This window comes from Ptiloglossa arizonensis, chromosome 2 (genome assembly GCF_051014685.1).
Source record: "Ptiloglossa arizonensis isolate GNS036 chromosome 2, iyPtiAriz1_principal, whole genome shotgun sequence".
Classification (NCBI taxonomy): domain Eukaryota; kingdom Metazoa; phylum Arthropoda; class Insecta; order Hymenoptera; family Colletidae; genus Ptiloglossa; species Ptiloglossa arizonensis.
In genome coordinates this window covers 8,767,046-8,789,592 of record NC_135049.1, presented here as the reverse complement: position 1 = coordinate 8,789,592, position 22,547 = coordinate 8,767,046, and the positions used below count along the sequence as shown (strand labels likewise).

The window sequence follows — 22,547 nt, the reverse complement described above, 5'->3', positions numbered from 1 at the left end:
TACTGACTCGATTTTTCTATTCTGAAATATTCCCAGATCTTTCTTACCGTGACTAATTCTATCTCGCGTTATTATGATTTTTCTCTGAAAAGAATATACACGGAAGCTTACGATGCCTGCTGTTATTTATCGTTTCACATTGTACGCCGTAGATACGAGTATCTCTATATAATTTAATATTTATAAAAGTCGTCGTAACTTTGGAAAGAATTATTTTACCCGTTCGATTATGTGTTCTCTTTGAATACGAAAACAAACATCAATGTCGAGAAAACATGTCGGTGCTTGTTGAACACGATTTAACACATTGTTCGAGTGACTTTTTCTTCTAATTTATCGACAATACTTGCAGAACGGCACGCAAACTTTCTGGAGATGCGAAGCACGGGTTTTTACACCGTGTAGTGTTTGCGCTGACCAGGTTTTCTTCCATGGCTAATGTGGTCATGAGACTTCTGTGAAAACCGGCCTTAATATGCACGCGCGCGCGCGCAAGGTCAGATCTTTTACTTACTCAACTGGTTTGTTGTGATCGGCAAGTCAAAAGAACCGGCGAACTGCAGGGGACACTAGGTACTTTTTAATCAATTCCATTCGCAGGTTGTAAAACAGTAGGTACTGCGACAGCGGAACCTTTTTACCGACAAGTAACATTTGTGCAACGATTGCGTTGATCATTTTGCGAAATCGCTTGGAAACGGGTGTAATGGAAGTACATTTCCTGTTCTGGACGTTATTTAAATAATCCAACCAATTTTAATGAAAACTTACCCACTTGCGTGTAATATGTTTACTCGACGATCCAGAAGTACTTTATTATTAATTTCGAATCGTTCGAATGCTACTAACATGGATATCTGACAATTATTGCCAAGTGTATACATTACTTGTCGTATTCGAAACAAATGCTTTAATAAATATAGTCCAAACAAGCGTAGCTTATTTTAAATACTCGTATATGTTTATTGAAAATAAACTATACTCGTTTGGACAAATGGAAACAAGTTTGTCCAAGTATTGGACTTATAATTGGTACTGGCCAGAATTATTAAAGAGATTCCACGTGTTAAGAGAAGCAGAGATTGTATTTGTAATTTGAAAACGTGTTCATTTTATTTTTAGCGTTTCTCGTTAGAAATTTGCACCCCTTGGGTAAAATACTGAAAGGTGTAACGAATTACAGAACGTTGTTACTCGCTACCGACTAGGTCGCCATTGTGGGAACCAATCACAACTCCTATTTCCAATAGAAGTAAGAGTTAAATCTTAGTGGTCGAGCGGTGACTCGGTCTCGTCAAAACACTTTTGTCGTTTCCGTTGCTGAACAAACCGCGCTCGAGACTCGTAGACCACACTTTGTAAACATTAGAAACGTAACACGATGCTTCGTCGGTGTAAGGCGTAAACTCGGGCGTTTATTTATACATTTACGCGTCTTTAGCAAAAACAAGAATGGCGTTGTTTGAAACAAGCGAGTTTCTAGGTCTAGTAAAAATATCACGATACCGACTAAGGAATATTTTCTCATTTTTCATTTAAATTCTGTACTTTACATTGCGTATAAATATCCACACTCTATGGTGTGCATAAATATCTATATTCTATTTCGTGTATAAAAACTCTATATTCTATATCGTGTTCAAGTACGAAGTCTTCTCAATGGAAATTCGTTCGAATGGTACCATGCCATAGACAATTATAAAGTAATTGAAAAATTCGTTCAAATAAAATTCATTTACAAGACGCGTAAAGCAATGTTCACATTAGAGTTAAAGAACGTATTTAGAACCGCTTCGACTTTAAAGTGTTTCGTCATTTTATTCCATTAATATCGGTTACAAGTATTAATCGTTCGTTCGTAAACGAAATTAAGCGATTTCCATTATTATCAACGACTCGCTTTCAATGTTCGTAGGTTTGTCTCCGGTAACTTACGTAATAGCGTCCAACAGGTCGAATTCATCTCGTCTAAATTTTGCGAACCGTCGTTCTAAAATAAATGCAGCTGCAGAACGTTCTTCATGCGCTTCACGATGGTTTTTTACAGCGACCGAAACAATTCGAACCTATTCGAATTGTTGCTCTCGCTGTGAACACTTCAACACCGTGTACGCGACACGATAATATTTCGTCCAATGAGTGAACATTGCAATAGGAAATAACGCCAGCGTATAGAAACATTCGGAATCCCTCGGTATTTTAAGCTTCGTAGAACAACGATTTACTCCTTTGGCTAGGAAAAGATAAACTATTTAAATAAAAGAAAGTCAAGGATCGAACTTTCGTTCGCGACTATTAAATGATTCAATAGGTTAGGGTGATCGAGTCACGTCACTTCCTTGGACTCCAAGTTTAATAACCTCGTCTGGTAAGTACGAATGGCAATGCATAGCTACGATCTCGCATATACGATAGACAAGCATTAAACTATTTTAAACACCGTTCAATTGTCGAGGCCGCTATAGTCTAGACAGTAGCAAGGATTACGTAACGTTTCATAACGAAATCGATAATCTACGATCTATGAACTTTCATCGGGATACGTGCAGCTAATAATTTTTACTCCATCGAGTGAGAATGTATTCCAAATCGATTTAGATTCCGATCGGAATTTTTCGAATTCCATCGAAACAATTTCGAAATTCCATTCAAAACGCCTTCTAGATGGTGTCCACGTCCACCGTTCATGAATAGAAGCCACTACGGTCTTTAATTATCGTAGCCCCGCAAATTGGCCGAATATATAGACGTTCGTTTATAATACGCGGAAGAAATTCATCCACGGCCAAAATTAACCCGTGGGCACTTTGCCATTTGTATAAATTTCCCGCTGGACCTTTAACCTCGATGCTCTCGATCTACAAGGAAATATCGCTATCGTTGTCACGCTGAGCATTTGCATTAATCTACCATCAAGAACAATTAGTAATTTATAGAACATTTCTATCATAGTTTGCGCACGATGAACATATGCCGGAAAAATAACTATTTCAATGTAAACAGTTTATTCGGAAATTGGTTACGTTGTATTTACTAGAGATTGTTCGACGTTTTATGAGTTATTGCATTCCATTTTCTTTCGTTGTTTTTTTTTTCTCAATTCCTCGCAGACACCGTAATTTGTTTCTTTTGTTTCAATTTTTTTTCACGCATCAAGTTGCTCGAAGGAAAGACCGACCGATTTGTGTTTGTTGACAAAACGTTGTTACAAGGCAAGTTTATCAATGCTTCCAGTTGTTATTGTTGGTTACAATATAGTTAATATTTCATGAATTGTATCCACGTACTTCCGTGACACTGCGTATCTGCATTAATAATTGTTTCGCACGGGTTCAAAAAGTTACAATACACTACACCATATTGTGACCATCGAACAGTTATCATAATTTTCTTGGAATTAAATGGTGGCACAGACTTTCGCTACAAATTTCATGAAACTCCTTTGACGTTTCCCAGAATCGTAATTAACAATAGCGTACCTTTTTATCACAAAATCGTTTATACCAAAAGTAATATTTTTACCATTTTCTCTCTCTCTCCCTCTCTCTTGTTTTATTTTTATTTTTCATCTTATTTTATTTCGTAGCATAGATGATAAATACGTATTATTATTTGTTATATCGATCAACAACAGGGACACTTTATAACATTTCGCTTTGACAATCATCACGGTGAACGTAAATTTGAAAATACGTAATTGTAAAAATAAAAACTATCAAAATCCGGACAAACACTGTTGCAGTGCCATGCAAAGAGTGACGGAAAATGTGTAAGAAATAATAACAATCGGAATAGTGAAAATAAAACCACAAGTATGTATCTCGTAAGTATTTCGATGAGAAAATAAAATGTAAAAGATTGAAAACCGAAGAATCAAAAATAATTTATACCCTTCGTAATTAGATGATTGATACTCTAACTGTATTATGTAGCAATCTCGTAAATCAAACTCTGTGATTAATTTTCGGACAAGCTAATAATTCTACAAAGTCTGATGCACTTTTTTTTGGGGACCTCGACGGTGCAGCTCGCCTTGAAATATTAAGCGGGTGTTCAGAGAATCCTATATTGAAATTGAGCGCAATATCGCATAGTAAATGCGCGTATTACCATAAAAATGAGCTCGAAAAGATTGGCGACACGAGAGCCTTTCTCTCATTCGACCTAAACCCGTCTTTGCTCTGCGGCGACAGAGGCGATGAAACTAGAAGGGAATAACTAACGACGTCGCTCCTCGTTCATCTGCTTCTCATAGCACTTAAATCACGATGTAAGAAGATTACAATCAGCGTACATGGCTACTTTGACCGAGGCACAGTCGAAAATTGAACACAATGGGCCGTACTACGAGGAATAGGTTACCGATCAATGGCAGGATTTACAAAAAGAACGTGTGTAAGTGTGATTGGCCACACCCAAATCTCAAAATATAGTAGCTTTAACTCGTACCTCTAATAAAATATAATTGAATGGCAGTCGTTACGTTTTGTGCTACGGTGTGTACGTTCAATGGTTATAGGACTACCTTTCACCAAACGACAATTTATTTTTACAATTCTTTCAATGTTTCGCACTAAGGATAGTTTAGAAGACAGGAATAGAGACGACTTTATTTTAAGAACAAATCTTGCTTACTTCGTATCTCACTCGCGTACCTCCCGTACTAAAAGTTATATTTGCAAAAGGTGGACGGTTACCGTTAGTCTTGACATTAACTCGAATTATCGACAAAAGAAAATTGCGATGAATATGAAAACGGAATGTTTTAATCGGTGAAAGAAATTTGTATTGTATCTCGAGAAAGGAGTACTCGAACGTCAAAGAAATGAAGAAAATATTCAGAAGGAACAAACATCGAGAAAATAAATTGACAAATAACACCATTGCGACAAATACAGGTACGAAATGTACGAAATACATTGAAACGGTGAAACGTGAAATAGAATATTGAATCGTGATGATTGAAAACAATAATTGATATTGTATTTTAACGGAGTATACTGTAACGAATGCGAATTATAGGTATAAAACGAAAACATTTGTAATGCAATCGGTCGAATCGTTGCAACACGCGTATTTCGATACGGAATAACTTGCAAAAACAACGCGTAGCGTAAGAAATAGTTTACGAGTCTTACGTACTGTGTTTAAAAATTCCGAGTCCAGCTACGGGGACATCTATTGCGTCAATCGAATAATTTACTATAACAATCGGTTGAAAACGGTAAAAACCTTAAGGAGATTTTTAAGAAAATATTAATTTTTTATTGCCCCGTGAGAAACACTCGGTATAGTAATTAGTGGGTCATCTCTCAATGATACGTCGTAAATTTTCATTGTATTGTATAATTTACGACCCAGCGTCTTGCACATTTGCACGTTGGGCAAAACAGGATGGCATACTTGTTACACGCCATTTCGCCGTAACTCAAAATACTTGAAGAGAATAAATACACACTCTATTGTCCGTGACTTATGCTACCCTAGACGTCTCGTATTGTGCATTATATCATCGCCCTGTTTGCTCTATCACAATGAAAGTGGCTCGTTGTAAAGCGCATTGCAGCGATGGCAATAAAATATGGTTCATCGCGGAGACGGCCAGGTAAGCCGTAAAGAACGTCCCGTCTAACTGTGTCATTTGAAGCAGTACTCTTTGTGTTTTTAACTTTTACAAGCTACGGTGATTCAACTCCGCGTAAGTAATGGACAATACGAAATTGTCCAGAATTACTTTACGACCACCGAAAAAATCTTATTTTACTCGAAATGAAAATACGTACAGTACGAACGCGTACAAACATCGTCGAAAGTTTCATAGACAAACGTAATATTTCATACCGTACGAGGACGTAGAATCTACGAAGAACGGAACGGATTAAAAAAAAGTCGTGGTTAATTTTCGCGTTAACATCGTATCCGCGCGAACGTCGTCCGATGGGGAACGCGAAAGCTCGAGTAAACGCTCAGAGGTAAACGTTTCGGAAAATATTCGATCAGTTTCGCTCCTTGTCCCGAAATCGAAAACACTTTCTCCGTATTCTCGTCCATACGTGGGCGTGGCCGTTTGAAATTATTCTAGCTGGTTGCAAAGCGATCGTTCGTCGAAGCGAATCATTGACGGACCTCTCGCGGGAATAATGCCTTCGGTTGGGCTCCATTGAAGCGGACTTGGAGACGAGCACCGTTCATGGTCCGCCGATGCCGATATCTCCTCCGCGCGAGGGACACAAACGTAATCGCGTTTATTCGCCAAGAGCACGAGGCTGGAACGCGAAATGTTCAGTCAGCGGCCGACGTCGCCGCGTGCAAGGCGCTCGCCTTAGCAAAATGTCGCAGGCAATATTCGTGAAAGTCATTTACATCGTTGCTCCTTACCGAGCCGGGTACTCGGTGACGTCAACTTCGATTACAGCCAAATTCAATGGCAAGGTCTTTGGCCTCGGCACCTCTTAGTATTAAGGTCAAAGACAGCGAGAAAAGTCTGTCGATGTACTCGATTGTCAGCCTTGGCCAGGGTATATATGTACAGTAGGTATAGAACGTGCATCACATGCCGAAGACTGCGGCCAGTTGCGGCATGGGTGCATCGAAATTGGATCATCGTCGGTTTTAATGGAGTTTATTTATAGAACGGATTCGACAGCTTTCCGTTTAATTTTAAAACGCTTTCCACTACACGTTTAGGAATTTTCCCCGATTTCCCGCCGAAATACGCGGACCATACTTTCTAATAAAAAAAGAAGGACGACGAAATATAGACGTGTGTACGTATCAACTTTTTCTTTAGTTTCGTCTTTCAAGAATCACTGAAATATTAAATTTCCGATACTTTTTCGGATACTTGTACTTGAATTCTATTTTACAAAAATGTTGCGGAAAAGGCACATTTTCCATTCTTTCGTACGATGCGAATATACAAATATTTAATACAAATATACAAATGTATATACCTTCGAGGCTGTATGGACTGGCGCTATCGAAGTACGAAGTGGGACCTCCAACCGAAGTTTTGAAATTCTTTAACGGTTACAATGTTATCGCGTAAAAAATTTTGCGCAACTACCGTAGCGATTTATGTAATTTATACGGTTTATAATTATAGACGATAAATACTATAGACGATGTTTTACGTAATTTGTGATTAATAACGTTAATTGTGATTGCATCTTGGTAGAGAAATACGAAACACGTAAGTCGATTACTTATTACGAAAGTAGATTAAAGGCATTCTCAGTGGCAACCTTTACATTGCACAGTTTAGAACAGGTAGAAAACATCTCAGGTGTAAAAGTATGGCAAAATACTCTAACCAACGTTGCCTAATCTTTGAACCACAGTGTTAGCGATATCGGTAAGCGACACTTTATTCGCATGATGCAACGAACCTGCTCCCTCTAGTTTCACTATCTATACTTTTTTTTATAAACACGCGTTTGCTCTCGATTTTTAATACTTTCAATATTGGATAAATATTAAACGCTTCTATCGGTTGTTTTACGTCGCGTAACTTCGAATTCGAAGAAATTATATTGCAAACATTGTCTACTACATTTATCAAAAGTATGATACGCGAGTTCCTCCCGCAATCGCGAAGGACAACCATACGAGCGTAGTAACGTCAGGATTCACTATCGTCCGAGCAACGTAACGAGTAACGCACCAGTGATACAGTGTACGAGTTATTTTATTGCAAAGACGATTGAAAGTTACTTACAAAGTAGCGCGAACCTGAGAGAGCGAACGATGGCGGTAAGAAACAACGATGACAATCTGCGGTTCAATTTCGCGTGTTCGTGCACGCGAAAAAATTTGCTTATCCAATATCTCCGAGTGTTTCTCGACCAAGGACAGAGTACTTCTCGTTTGGTACAATGCTTCGTCCGTGTGGTTGAAGAATAATGCATACGAATGAAGATAAAGGGGGGAAAATAGAGGAGCAGAACAACCGGAATAAAAAGAAAACGAAGAACGAATGAAACGTACCGCGGGATAATTCTGGAGGTCGGAGTCAAAAGCGTGGGCGGAGATCAAGATAAATCATTTACATGCGCTTTTATACCGTGCCGCGTGTTTACACGCCTACGAGTCAGTGTATTAACGATACTTTAACGAAGATGCGCGGAAAACCGCGAGATAGGGCGTCACAATTTTTCGAAACGGTCCACGACGCTAACGAACGAGACACGTGACAATTTCACTTTTACTCCCTTCGTCCGATAACATTATTAAACACGACTACGCGATCAAAATGTTTACCCAACCGACAATTAGTGCAGAGATTGTTGATTTGCGCATCGATTACCGGCTACTGGGCTTTGCGAGTAATCAATTTTTTTTCCGATAACGAATCGATCGGTGGTACGAGAAGCCTTCGTGTTTCTTTCACAATTTATTTTTTAATAACGAGATACACTTGAAAATATGATCGATCTTGAAATTCGAGGAAAATTATTCTCAGGACTGCGTCGAAGAAGAAAAGAACGGTGAAATTTTATAGAAAAAGCGAAACAGTCTTTTAAGCGTTTAATTCTTACAACTCTGCCAACATTTCGTAGAGTATAATTCGTACGAGAAAATCGATAAAAAGAAACGTATAAATTACCATAACGTTAAAAATAAATTCACGATATCGAGATTTTTCAGCGCCACAGGTCCGATACCATCGCGTCTAGACCGATAATTTATGTAAATGCATTTCGACCACAATAAGTAACTAACCGTATAGTAACGCGGGAATTTTTTTCATACGTCGAGCATAATTCTTGTAAACGGGTACACCGGTTAAGTGTTTTCATCCGCAATTCCTTTGCACCGAGACAGCATCGTACGTATTCGTACGAGTAATTAATCACAAAACGACCGAATGCTCGATACCTTTGCGCAATACCAACGAAATAGTTTGAACGATATGTAATGATGCACGATATCGATAATCGAACTACAAATTACCCAGACAATAAGCTTTAAGTATACGGTTCGCGTTATGTTCAACACCTTAGCTGCCGGTGCAGCTTCGAGGATCGAATTTATTCGCTTACTTCTATAATTATTTACGATTAAATGAATTACACGGTATATCATTATGCATCGTTACAAAATCAAATGCCTTTGTTCGTTTTCCGGATTATTGTGTTTTTCGAGATTCGAGTCCTCGCGCTGCTCAATTCGCTAAGGGTACAATCGAGATAATCGTCGAATACCTCCCACAAGATTGCTGCGCTCATGCGCCGCGTTCAAGACGCGCCGGAAAGGATGGCGAATGTAAATTGATTTGTGGGGGAAATTTATTCTTTTAAAACGATCATTACGTTACAGTACTCCTCTTTCGACTTGCACCCTTAAAACATAATTCCATACTTTAACGAAACTATTATCATAATTTCTGTAAATATTTTTCGTAAATTGTAATTTGTATTTTATCTTGTTGCAATTGTCGCGGTACCCGGGGTTAAATTGAACCAACTCTTACACCCGAGTCGATTACTTCGAGGTACGTTTCGGTGTTTCGTGCGGTGAGAAAATAATTGATGAGAAACTTTGTTTTTCTTTTTTTTTTTTCTTTTTTTTTTGTATCTATTATCTATTAAACGGACAAAATACGAGTGGGTAAAAATCCACGGTTTCCTCTCGTGGCACCCCGTATAGACCGTGTGGGAAGGTCAATACATTGTGCGTGTACAATATGGGCGAATTATAAATCGAATATCCTTGTTGGAAAATAATAAAGTAAAAATCGCTCGAGGGTATAGTTCCTCAACGCCCTAGACAATTGCGACACTAACTGTCTGTAGGCTGCTGGACATGCTACTAAAGAAAATGTGCGACAGAAAGAAGTAGACAATAGAAACTGGATTGCCAAAGTATCGATTCTTACGGTACCATTCGTTTAACGTTCCACGGTTGAACAATGTTTCGTTTCTTTCGACACGGTGGTGTCCGTGTGGGCATATTTGTGCATTTCGTTCAACTCGTGGCAAGATCCGTGTACGCGTACACAGAGTTCTCGAATCGCACGGTGTTCGTAAAACGAAGAGTTCGGGTTTTGAAGCGCCCCGTTGGGGAACGACGTCGTACGGACACTTTGTTGTTTGCGTTGTTATTGATCGCGAGCAACAGTTACAAGCTCCGGTTGCGATGTGTCGCTAGTTCGACTCTACACGAACCGTGTAAAGCCATTAAAACACGAACTGTTCGGAGATACGGGCAGTACGCCGCTTTCGAACCTACACCGACCGGTGTCGCGCAAATGGCAACCGCAAATTAATTCGGTGTCTCGAACGATTTATAACGCGAGAATATCTATCGCGACGGATCGTTTTCATCCGTACGCAATGAACGCGTCGAATCGTCCGCGTGAAATTGTTCGAACGACCCGAGTTGTCTCGCCAGCAACCCCCTTGGTTCCCCGTACGCGTCAGGGCGTGGACTTTGAACGAGGGTTGAATGCGAGGAAATGAGCCTTGAAATATAGTTTGACGTAATAGATATCCAAGCGCAAGGAAGTAGTGCATTAAATGCGGTAAAAGTAATGAAGAATTACTCCGAAACGGGCGTGTCTGGAACTGGTTTCCAATCTGATCGAGAGTAATGTCGCGTCCGCGAGTGCCGTTTTATGAATGAAAGCCCAACGCTCTACCGTTAGGAACTGTCTCCGGGTTTTGATCTTTGGAAAAATCGAGATGCCTTACTGCCAGCAGCGTGCACGCGCGCGCTCGCGCGACATACCGAAATAGGAACGGTCGGGATTTTGTCGATCGGAATTCGTGCTCGTTCGATCGCGGATTATCGATCAACGAACCATTCACGCGCCACACGCGCGCTGCTTGCAATTCGATGAACGTTGCTTGTGCAATACTCGTTTCGATTAGAATAGAAAACTCCTCGGCCTCGCGAACAGGGTGGCGATACCGGGAAGGTATCTGTCGTTGATCGTTTCCGTTGTTGCAATTATCGAGCACTTTTTTTGAAATTGTGCTCAACGAACCGACGAAACGTATACAGTTTGGAGAACGCGTCCATTTTACGACTTTCACCATCGATTTCATCCCTCGTCGTTTAGCGCGGCGAAACGTTTGAAATCGATCAACGATACAACCATGGGTATCGTTGCGCTGTCGATTTTTGTTTCCTCGATCGTACTTTGTTCACAAAATATCTATATAAATATGTCATTGCGCTCACTCGCGATTGAAATATAGGTTTACTTCTTTGAAAGCCATTTATCGTACGGTTCGCGAACAAGTTTGAACAACGACCGCATAATACGCTCGCATAAACGTTTTACTTCGTTTCGATGTCAAATAAATATTTATTACCCGGTGAACCGTTCTTTCTCTATTTTTGGTTACCGCGTATATTTAATCATCGGTTGGGTTTCAATCCGTTGATTGATTGTCTACCGTGGCTGAAATAATTCATCAGACGCATTGTATAACTGTACCCGGCGGATGTAAAATGGCGTCCGATTTCAGTGCGGGCATGCCATCTTATCGTAACAAATGTTCGTGTTTCGGAGTCATTTGGGACTGAAACTTTTGCCCGTTACACAACTCGATCGATTATATTTGCCCTACAGAACCGGGTTGGAAGTGAGAGTTCTTCCAACGTCGTTTCTAGGTATCGCGTTAGCGGGGCACGAAACTCGCGTATTTTTATTTAACCATTACGCGCCGCGAAGGAATGCTGAATCGCTCGCGTAAAATGCGCAAAGTCCGCGACCAATCATATCTCCGCGAATGTCACTGACTCCTTTATTACGCGTATTGCCCACACGTTTGTCAGGCTGCCAACTATGCACACCGAAACTGGCAGAGCAGTTCAATAATAATTACGCGGAAGAAAAGTGGATCTAATATCCTCTGTCTGAGACGCGGAGTTGCAGTACACGTTCACTCGTAACTCTGTTCGTAACGGTCGGCATTCCCTCGGTAAGCGTGAACAAGAATGAACAAAATGTAGATACGAGGGAACATGGGAGAGAAGATGCGAAACCGAGATCGTCCGAGCTTACCGAATTACCGGCTACCTGGAATTCGATGTAAAATATGAACGATGATGCACCAAACGAAATCCAAGAACCACCGACGGGGATACTCTGTAATCGTTGAAACGTACGTCGCGTTATTAGCAAACGCGAATTTATCAAAATCGTCTTCGTCACCGTGTAGAAATGTCGGTGAAACGAATGCAATTTTCATCGCGATGAAAACGAGAGGATTGAATTGCAAATAACCGGTGAATGGTTTTTCTCAAACGAGTACCTAGGTACAAACACAATTAGCTACTGGCTAAGAATTATAATGATGTATAGGTACACAATCGAGATAATTTTTGTTACGAGTACCTTTTGAAATCAACTCTCGTCGTTGTTGCCCTCTTTGACCCGTTGTTTTTCATTATTGCTCCTGTACCGTCATCGAGCGTGTAAACAAAATTAATTTTACTTTCAAAAACGACTTACCATTGTAGATTGCGCGGTAATTAGCGATTAATTCTCAGATTGCGTCACGTTTGGAAGCAGTACACGACGTGCCCACATTTTTATCGATAATTATTCAATTCGGTTTCGTAACTGACTCAATCGGTTGCAATTTGTTTAATTAATTGGTATAATTTAGTCGTCGATACGATCGCAACAAATTGACGACCCTTTCCCGCGAAATGTACAAGCTGATCGTGAAGCGTGTAATCACTTTGAGATCCATTAATCACTGCATCGTCAACCCTAACGATAAAAAGAAAGGCCCGAGACGATAATATACGAGTATTATACTATTCGATGAAAACCATAGTAGGTGTACATCTCTTTGAAGAGAAAAGTAGCGTTAGTTCTACACCCAGACCTTCGACCCAATTACCGTTTCTTTTCCTTATTTAATTAAGTACTGGTTAATTCATCGACGTAAGAAAATATTTTCATTTTATAATTTTTAAAAAATCGTACAACGTTCGTGTAACGGAGGATTAACGAAAACTATGCCCGTTAGCGCGTTTAGAAGCACCGTGCCACCACGCCTGTTGCTATAATACTTCCATGCCAGAACACACGAAGTAAGATAATAAAACTTGCGTAATGATAACCTGCTACCAGTGTTTCGAGACTTCAATCTTACCACGGACAAAGAGCCGTTCAAACGTTTGTTTCTCTCTTTTTACCGTTAGCTTTTTACACGTCTCGAGGTATTGGTCTCGAATACACCGGGCAATGAATGAATTGCACCCGAACGATTCTCACCAACAAAGAATTACACGGTGCGCTTACTCGCCTAACTCAACGGGCTGCAGCCAATAGCGATTTTTAACTTTCATATTTGCAGCGCGTTAGCAAGCGACTACTAACAAGTGGACTTTGACGCGCGTAGCAAACTCGACGCGAATCTTTCACTCGGTGAGACGCGACTCGTGTGCAGGGTGGTGACTTTTTAACGCTAGAACCATCGACGGTGAACATATCATTGCTATTTGTATCAGACCAGATACGTATGTTCCGAGTTAAACGGGAAAAGGACAAATTAATTTACAAGTACCGTTCGAAACGTTTTTTTTTATGAAAGCTTGCCCATGTTTGAGCCGGTGTCGCAAGAGCAGATCGAAAACCATGACCAAAATTGTTTCTACAGTGTGTGGTGGATTTTCAGCATCGAACAGCTGAAGAACGATCGGGGGTGTACCGAAACAAAAATTTAAACAACGTTCGTAAAAATGGTGCGTCTGAAATTTTCAACGATGGAAATAAAACCTTTCGCGCCACTGGAATGTACATATGAACCCATGGATGATAAAAAGTTACAAGACAGAGGCGCATACGTTGTTGATTAAACGTTATTTGTAAAGACGTGATACGAGTTCACGCTCTGTTAAAACATCCGAACGGTATACATTACTGAACCTAATAATTTATCTTCTCAGTTTCACGTTTCATCGAGATAATCGTCGTATATCATACCTCCCACAAAATTGCCACGCTCGTGCCCCACCTCGTGTTCGAGATGCGTGAACATATATGGCGAATCTAAGTAAATTCGTGAGGTATTTGCACTCTTTCAGAGCATACGTTATAGTACTCTTTTCATGTGCTTAGAAATATTCTAGTAAATATTTTAGTCACTTTATTTTCATCGATGTTTTCTTGAATCTACAGCTCAGGACAACCTTGCAACCTCAATTTTGGAAATAAGTCGTTTGCATCGCATTACTATTATCTACTATTATTATTAAAAATCGTCGTACTGTTAATATTTATTTACTGACTTGCAATAATCAACCGTAATACGAGTTTAGTTGAAAGTTGACAACTCCGATTAAAGAAAATTGAATATTCAATAATAAAAATTGATACGTGTATTTTGTTTCCTTGTCATGTGTCTATCGCTGATAGATTGAGAAAGAAATTTGTCGAGATCAAATTAAGTGATCGATTCGTATAAGAATTTATGATTTGGATAGAGCCAAAATTTTGTCTATTTATTGCAAATAAATAAACGAATTGACTTTGCTCTTATGACCAAGAAATTTCCAGTTCCTTTTGCCAAATTCAATACTATTCGACGAATAATAATGGAGAAATCTATACTTATTCGTATAATTGTAGTAGGAAGTACGTCAATTTGCTTTTATCGCACAGATTAGTTACACGAATGTGAATTTACCGCTTTATTATCTCTCGGAATAAGTTTTGCTTATAAAATAGGTACTTCGAAGGGTGTAATAGTTCACTAATGCAGTCTAAGCATTTTTATGGCTTTATGCTACATTATAAACAAGGAAACCATTAGCCGTGAAGTATGAGTGCAATTACACTGATGGTGCCTAACGATGTGGCAAATGCGTGCAGCTATTTGCGTACTTTTACAATGTCCATGCATTACGCCGCACTACCGACACTTGTAAATTATTGTTATCAAAAAGCAATTAGTAATGGCATTAACTGCGACATTATGCAATTTTCACGTAGATTTGAAACAGGTTCTCTTAATGCCCCGTATTCGTAATACGCAATCGTTTAAAAACTATGAAATCGTCCCCAAAGATTGTTTAGAGTTTTCAACAAAACCGAGAACCAACGGTTAATGAAACCACGAAAAACATAAATTTGTAAGTTTCGTAACGGTGTACGGCTCGCGTCAAACGTTGTGCATCTAATATTTATCTAAAATCCCAGACACGGATCTACAGCGACGTTTTTACACGCGACGGTTAATTCGAAGAAAAATTGGCACAATTCTTCTTGAAAAATCAAGATTCGTCCAATCGTGTAGCGTACGATACAACAATTATACGAGTTAGACGACCCCTTAATTACATGCACGGTGTAGCACGAGACAATGAAGTCATTACTCATTACACATTCCGTGCTTGAACAATTGACTTTCACAAGGAAGCTCCATAGATTGACGAAAACGTCCTTGCGAGTTCGTTAAACCGCCAGATCCAAAGTTGATCGTTGCCCGAAGAAATTGGCAGTCCATCTTGTGCACTTGCCGCGTGTATCCTTACGCGAGACAATTAGTTACTAATTAATAGTGCCCGCCAAGGGGTAATGACTCCTTCTCACGGCGATTGCGATCAAAAAATTCCTAAGAGACGATCACGGTCATTAAATCTTAGGTGTTGAGCGTGTGTGGGTGAACTTACCGTGGAATGTTTTGTTTAGAAGCAAATTGAGCTGGGAATCGTACGATTACGCATAGTACGAGTTCAGTTGCTCGGCTCGTTAACATTAATAGATGCATTTTTCACTCGCAGGAGGGTTGCCGCGATACAGTTTCGCACATCCTTTTCTTTTTCGATACACCTGACCCGACCCAAGGGTTCACGCGGCACTCGCATTACACAGGTTTAGGTTCAGCATGACCGAACGAATCCAAATACTCCAGGAAGTGCGAGAAAATTGTAGTCCAGAAAGTGCAGATAACGAATTTTCGAGTAAGTGGATTTTTTGTTTAATTAAAGAAAATGCAACTCTACGATATTCACCCGTCAAGTATCAAATTATTTTCTTTGTCAAAAAATTAATCCTCCCTATACGTTTGTATAAATTTTTGACAAACGTTTAACGTGGAAAAAACATATGCGATAGATATACGAAGAATCGTTCGAAACAAAGAATGAAACCTTGAAACGTTCCTCCTCATTTTTTATACATCCGTTGGTCTTCGTTTACATGGAACTTTTACGGATCCGATCAACCGACTAAATGGAGGGTTAGGTGTATTTAACCCTCATAAATTCAAACGTACCTACGGATCTGTCGCATTCCTGTAGTGTTACGAGAACCGTCGAGCGTGCGATCTATCGTTACCCTATTTAAACTAATTTGCATAATTTCCTATATCTGAGAAACCTCTAATGATATTCGCTCGAAACATTAACCAAATATTTCGAATGAATCATTTCTCCAATATAAAACGAAAGATTCTAGAAATAATTGAGCGTAACGTTTAAGCGGAAATAATTAAGCGGAAATCGTGTAATTTTATCTGGTGCGAAACGGTTAACTGAAATTTAAAGTTACAATTTTTTCCGAATAAGCTCAATTTCGTTCTATTCGGATGCAGTAGCGTTTCGCGTAATGTTCGATAAATCGCCAATTATCAATAAGGAAAACAGGTAGAGAATTTTTGTCGGAACTAATCAAACTGGAACGAGCCACTCGAGAAGAACAATGAATGGAACACTTCATGGGATGAAATTCCATCACCAGGACTTTGTTTTTTTAGATATGTATTCTTGGAAACGAAAATCACTCGAATTGAATAAACACGAACAGTGGTGGGGATGACTCTTGATCACGAGCTCAATACCCAAAGCAGTACAGCACCTTGGAATTTAATTCAATATCCGGTGAATTCTTAAATCGAAGGCTACAACTGCGTCGCAAACAGTCCCGATCATTTTTACAAGCAGAAATAAAAATAACAAACATAAAGCGACTAACGACATCCTTTAAGAAAGAAATTACAATTAGCTCGAATTCTAGATGTAATTTTTGCTCGTACACTGTGCTAAATACCGTGTACGTACTTCTGTGCTGTTATTTTATACAAGTTGCAAACTTTCGCTTCGAACTTCATGCCCGGTAGTATCAAGGTTTTGTTGAAAGAAATACAAGATGGAGCATCTGACAAAAAACACTTCGATAAATGGGATAATATTGACTTCGACAAAAATTTCTTCCAACGAACACTGCGTAAACAAAAATTTGTTGTACCCGTTTCATTGTACGCATTGTATTATTTGTATTTGCATTTGACACGTATTACAAATAATAAACTAATGCAACCACGATTTCCTAATTCGTCGTAAGATATTCGTCACTTTGCTCACGTACAACTTCTCAAAGAACTTTCTCTGCATCGGTCTAATTGACATTCTGTCATATACTTTCTACAAATATTTATGAGCGCTGTGTTTCTAAAGTATGCACAAGTCCTTTTACATTAGAGATACTCCACGTTTTACTTATCTTTGACTCCGTTAATTGATTGTTAACGATCGATGCGTAAAATCGATTAAAAACTAAAAATGATACCTTTTGCATAAAATATAAGAAAATGGTAAAACAGTTACCAGTTTAAAATCAAATTCCATACATTAAAAGTTAAAATTAATTTTCTACGTAAAAAATGGCGATCTAAATATATTTACCCTACTTCTTAAAACGCCATATTATTTAGTAACTACGTGCAATCGCATTACTTACTTACTGTAAAACACGGTACGGTAAAAAGTGTACCAAGGCGAAATTAATAAACAATCATAATCGCATACACTGAAAAGACTGTTAATATTTTTGCACAGTATTTCATTTTACCGATTCAAATGATCCAATATGACGAAACGTATGACGATGATAATAATACAAAAATAAAATTACTTAAACGTAAATTTACGTTTGTGGATAATTAACAAGTTTAATCGTCAAAATTAAAATATTAAAAAACAGTTATTACTAAAATAATTTCTAAAAGAGCATAAATAAAGTTTTCCGAAAAATGAAACCTTCGAAGGTTATTTAATGGTTTACATATTTACCACGCCCATGACCGTAATTAAACATTTTGTAAGTATGCAGAGATTTTATATCTACGTCGACAATTCACATTATATACTTATTGTCGAAAAACATTAAACCGATCAAAAGATCACACGCAAGATTTGCTTTTTCACGACTATAATTTTTCCATGATTTTCATTTAAATAACTCTACGAGTCAAATGATTCAAATGTATCTTAACCTGCCTTCGCCATTGTTACGCACACTCGTAGAAGCGGTAAAGGAATCGAATTAACCAAAAAATCGAACACGAGAAATAAAAATTACAGTTCAATATCATCCGACAATTCGAATAAATAATAGAGCGTAAAGAAAAAAAAATTCACGACTTACCGATCTCATATGAAAGTTCCCTTTAATCCAACAAACAGCACTCGTCGACCGAAGGTGTAACGGGATTGCCACAGGTCGATACCACAAGGTTTTCTACGAAAGCCGCACTCGCGTGTCTGGAGATCGCTTCGTTTTTCTCGCGAAACAAAAGGAACAGCAGACTTTATGATACACCTGTCGCCAGTAATAGACGTCACGCGCGTGCTTTCGCAGTTTCACGATTTCACAAAACACTCAACGACGATCCCGCTTTGACCCGAGGGGTCTCATTTTTCCCTTCGTGATTCGAGGAACTGGGGAACCGTGAGTTCGTTAAGCTTATAAAAACCTCGTGCCCGATGGCCGACCGTTCGACACGTGGTGTCTATCGAGTTCATGAAAAAGCGTCACCCAGCCAGAGACACGTTCGTTCTTATTCTCCGTTGCGTAACACCGGAATTCTTGCTACAGACCGAGCAGGTTCCTTTCCTTCGTGCACGTGAACTTACTCGATCTTCCCGAGAGAGAAAAAGAGAACTCTTCGTCCGGCGGTTCGCCTAATTTCTTCGTGACGACGACATTCGATCGTTCAACGCGTATAACGACAGCCGGCCCTCCTTCGTGACCTCTACCGGCGCTACGTTCACTCGTGGTATCGAGGAAGTATTTAGTTTGCGAGATCGATCTCTCTATCCCCGATCGAACGTTCTCGCTGCACGCGTACGAACACGTGGTCGTCTCTCCCGCGCGAGCGATGTTAACACTGGAACGTCAAACGAACGAACTAAACGAACTAAACGAACGAAACGATATATGCGATCGAATCGATTTTCGATTCAGTCCAGCGGAAACGATTTCAACTTCGATCGAGAACCGACGACAGGGGGGGGGGGCTGATCAGAAAGGAAATCGAGTCACGATTCCACAGCATCTTCCCCGACATCGTGCCGGAACGGAAAGTGCAGAAGGCGCGTGCATCCTCCCCATTCGATTCGCGCATTCCACGAGCGCGTACCGAACGATGCGTACGTGGCTATTGGACGATCGTTCGGATATAATCGGCTGGGGTAATTACGTATGCGTTCGATGGAGCAAGAACCGAGACAGAGGCGAACTGGCGTGCTCGATCGCAAGATCGAGGGATCCGGATCGAAAAGATTCTTGGATCGGCGGCGCGATCCGCTGCATGAAAGTGCCACCGGCCGCGTCAGTTTGAAGCACGCGAGAGAGAGAAAGAAAAAGAATAAGTGGTGTGTGTGTGTGAGTGTGTGTACGTGTATGTGCGTGCGCGCGCGCGAGAAAGAAAGAGTAAGTGTGAGAGACGAGGCGGAATGCGTGCGATACGCACGCCGTACGGAGGAAGGAAGGAATTGCGTCAGACGGAGCGTGAGATCGCGCAAAAGGTCCGCGCACGACTATCGACGCCAGGTGACGGGTGATTAGAATAAGGTCTTATCAGCGTGAGCGTGCACGAGGTACTGAACCGCGGCACGGGGTATCCAGTGCCGGCCCCTCTTTTGCCATACAGAAGAAGTGGAGGGACAGACAGGTGCTCCAGCTTCTGTCTGCCCGCCTGTCTGCCCGCCTGTCCGCCCGCCTGTCCGACGCGTTTGCTCCAACGTTTAGGCCCCGTTCACACTCCCCAGGATGATCTTACGCGATACCGAGTGCGTTTGAATGATGCGTTTGAACATCGAATTAATACCACGACAGTGGTACAGCCAACAGAGATGAGATAGTTTTATTTCAAAGGCAAATAAGCAATAACTGTTTGAAATAACATTTCGATCTTTTATTTTCCGCAACGTTTGCTCGGAAATAAACGAAATAACCGATTTATAGTTATACTAGCGGAAATACTAGCTGTTTCAAATAATAAAGCTATTTCCACTATTCGTTAGATAGTTCAAATAACAAAACTATAATTTTAACATTTTTCATTTCTCTTACATAGAAAGTCCAGAAATGAATCTTCTTTATCCGTCCAAGGTAACTTTGTAGAACGTAAAAAGCACCGCGCGTGGTGTACGCGTAATGTCTGCATTACGCGGTATGTGGGATGTATTGTCAAACTACCTAACACGGACAAAAAATTGTAGCACCGCACACCATACATTGTATAATATATATCACATAAATACCGAACGCACACTAAACAGACATACACCACAAACACGTGTGTGCATATGTAAAAGATTGTATTATCGTTTACATAACGATACTACATCGTATCTGTACTATCTGTACACACACATTTTATGAAACACCCAGTGTAGTCGCACCATTAATGGGCTCGACTGGTTAAGAAAACGATGGGTATTTATGCGGCACTTATTTGCTCCTGTTCACCAATTAATAAACCGATGAAGGAAACAGGGTGAATACGTACACTCCTAGCAGTCAATATTGAAAAAATACTTCACGACGTTACACCTGATGTGATTATACCCGTTACCGTCGGAACTTTCCGCTTATTAAATGTAAACGACTGTCAGTTACAGCTTGATTGAACGTCTATTTTATTATTGCCTGTCTGTCACCTTCCCAGCAAACGTATCCCGTCGAGAAATCGGCGAAGAATCGCCGCGAAGGATTCAGTTATGCGGAAGATCCGCGTGTAACGCTCTACGATACACGAGCGATTCGTGAATGATAATTTTGATAAATGCGTTGATCAGCGCGTTTCGCTGCCAACAGATCAACGATTTAACGTTTAATGCCTCGTATTTTCGAATAGAAAATCTGTCAGGTATGAAGTATGAACGTGCACCTTATTTCCATATTTCTAGTCGACTGTGAATTTCAAGCCACCTGGAAACGGTCCCTTCGTAATTGATCATCCGTAGGTATTTTTTCAATCACTTGGATCGCGTCATTTTATAATAAATATTCTTTCTATTAGATAAACGTCGTAGCGCTTTTCTACAATCACAAAGGGCATTTGTTGCAATTGGATGTGCACTTTATTTTGATTTCTAATTACGTTTTTATACTTTTATATTTACACACACATGTATTTATGCATTCGTGTATACTTTTCTTTAGAAATACTTTATTAATATTGATTATTATTATTGTGTAATAATATTTTCAATATTTTTATACTATAAATATTTTAATTCAGTTACAAGGAGAAAAGTAACATCTCTTCTCTTGAGTGAAAAGTCACTTAATTGTATAAAATGATTAAAAATATATAAAGCAAGATATTTATTCATAGCTTTTAATCTACAAATCTAGTTAATGATACTATAACATTTTTCAATCTTTTCGTGACAAACACTTCTTTATTTATATTTGCTAACTGTAAATATAAACCTTAAATGTAAAATTATATATTTTATTATTTTATTTATATTCTCATTACCCGTGGTATGGGTCGAATTTCGTTCAAAAATTCGCCGATAGGTGGCGTAATCTGTCAACCGCAAACTGAAATGATATTGTAAAATTTAATTATACAAAATTAGCAAATCGATATTTTTCCAACTTGATATATCGACATATTATAAACTAATTGTAGAACGTTTAAAATATTAAATTTGCCAGTACTCCATAAATATTAAATATTTATTTTCCTTTCATTGTAAACGTTTATTTTACATGTAATTACCAATAATATTCTAATAAGGTATTAATAATTATGTGTGTATACATGTCATGTAATAATTATATATGATATAGTTATCTCCTCGATGAAGTTTAATTTATTAATTCCACCCCTAGGGATCTTTTAGGGTAAAATCTCAGCATATAAATCTAAAGGAATTTATAAATATAAACGAATATTTACTTAGTATTAAATATTAATAATTAATGACATAATGTTATTTATATATTTCGTTGCATATCCAGAATAAACTTCATTTTAACATTTGTTTCAATAAAGGTCAAGTATTGAATAATAAAATAGTGAAATTTAAGATCTCAATGTAAATACTGTGAAAACGACGCTACCATGCGCAGTTTAATCATTAACCACGTGCATTTTGAATTTTATACATGAAAATGTTTTGACTTTAAGCGAAATTTATAAGTTTAAACAATGAGAAAATTATTGTGAAAATAGATACCTGTTCGCTCGTTCTTAATCATGCAATAAATGAATTATTTACTTCAAAACAATTAATCAAGCAACAAAAAATGGAGCATTCGTGATATTTACTCCAAAATTAAA

General features: G+C 39.1%; 1 protein-coding gene across 1 annotated transcript in view; it reads right to left on the bottom strand.

Moving 5' to 3' along the window:
- Positions 1-19,118, bottom strand: part of LOC143143125 (uncharacterized) — an 88,060-nt gene extending 68,942 nt beyond the window's left edge. Inside the window, exon 1 of the mRNA XM_076304049.1 lies at positions 18,392-19,118. The gene's annotated coding sequence lies outside the window, so the exon portion shown is untranslated. The remainder of the gene's footprint in view (positions 1-18,391) is intronic.
- Positions 19,119-22,547: the final 3,429 nt, after the last annotated feature.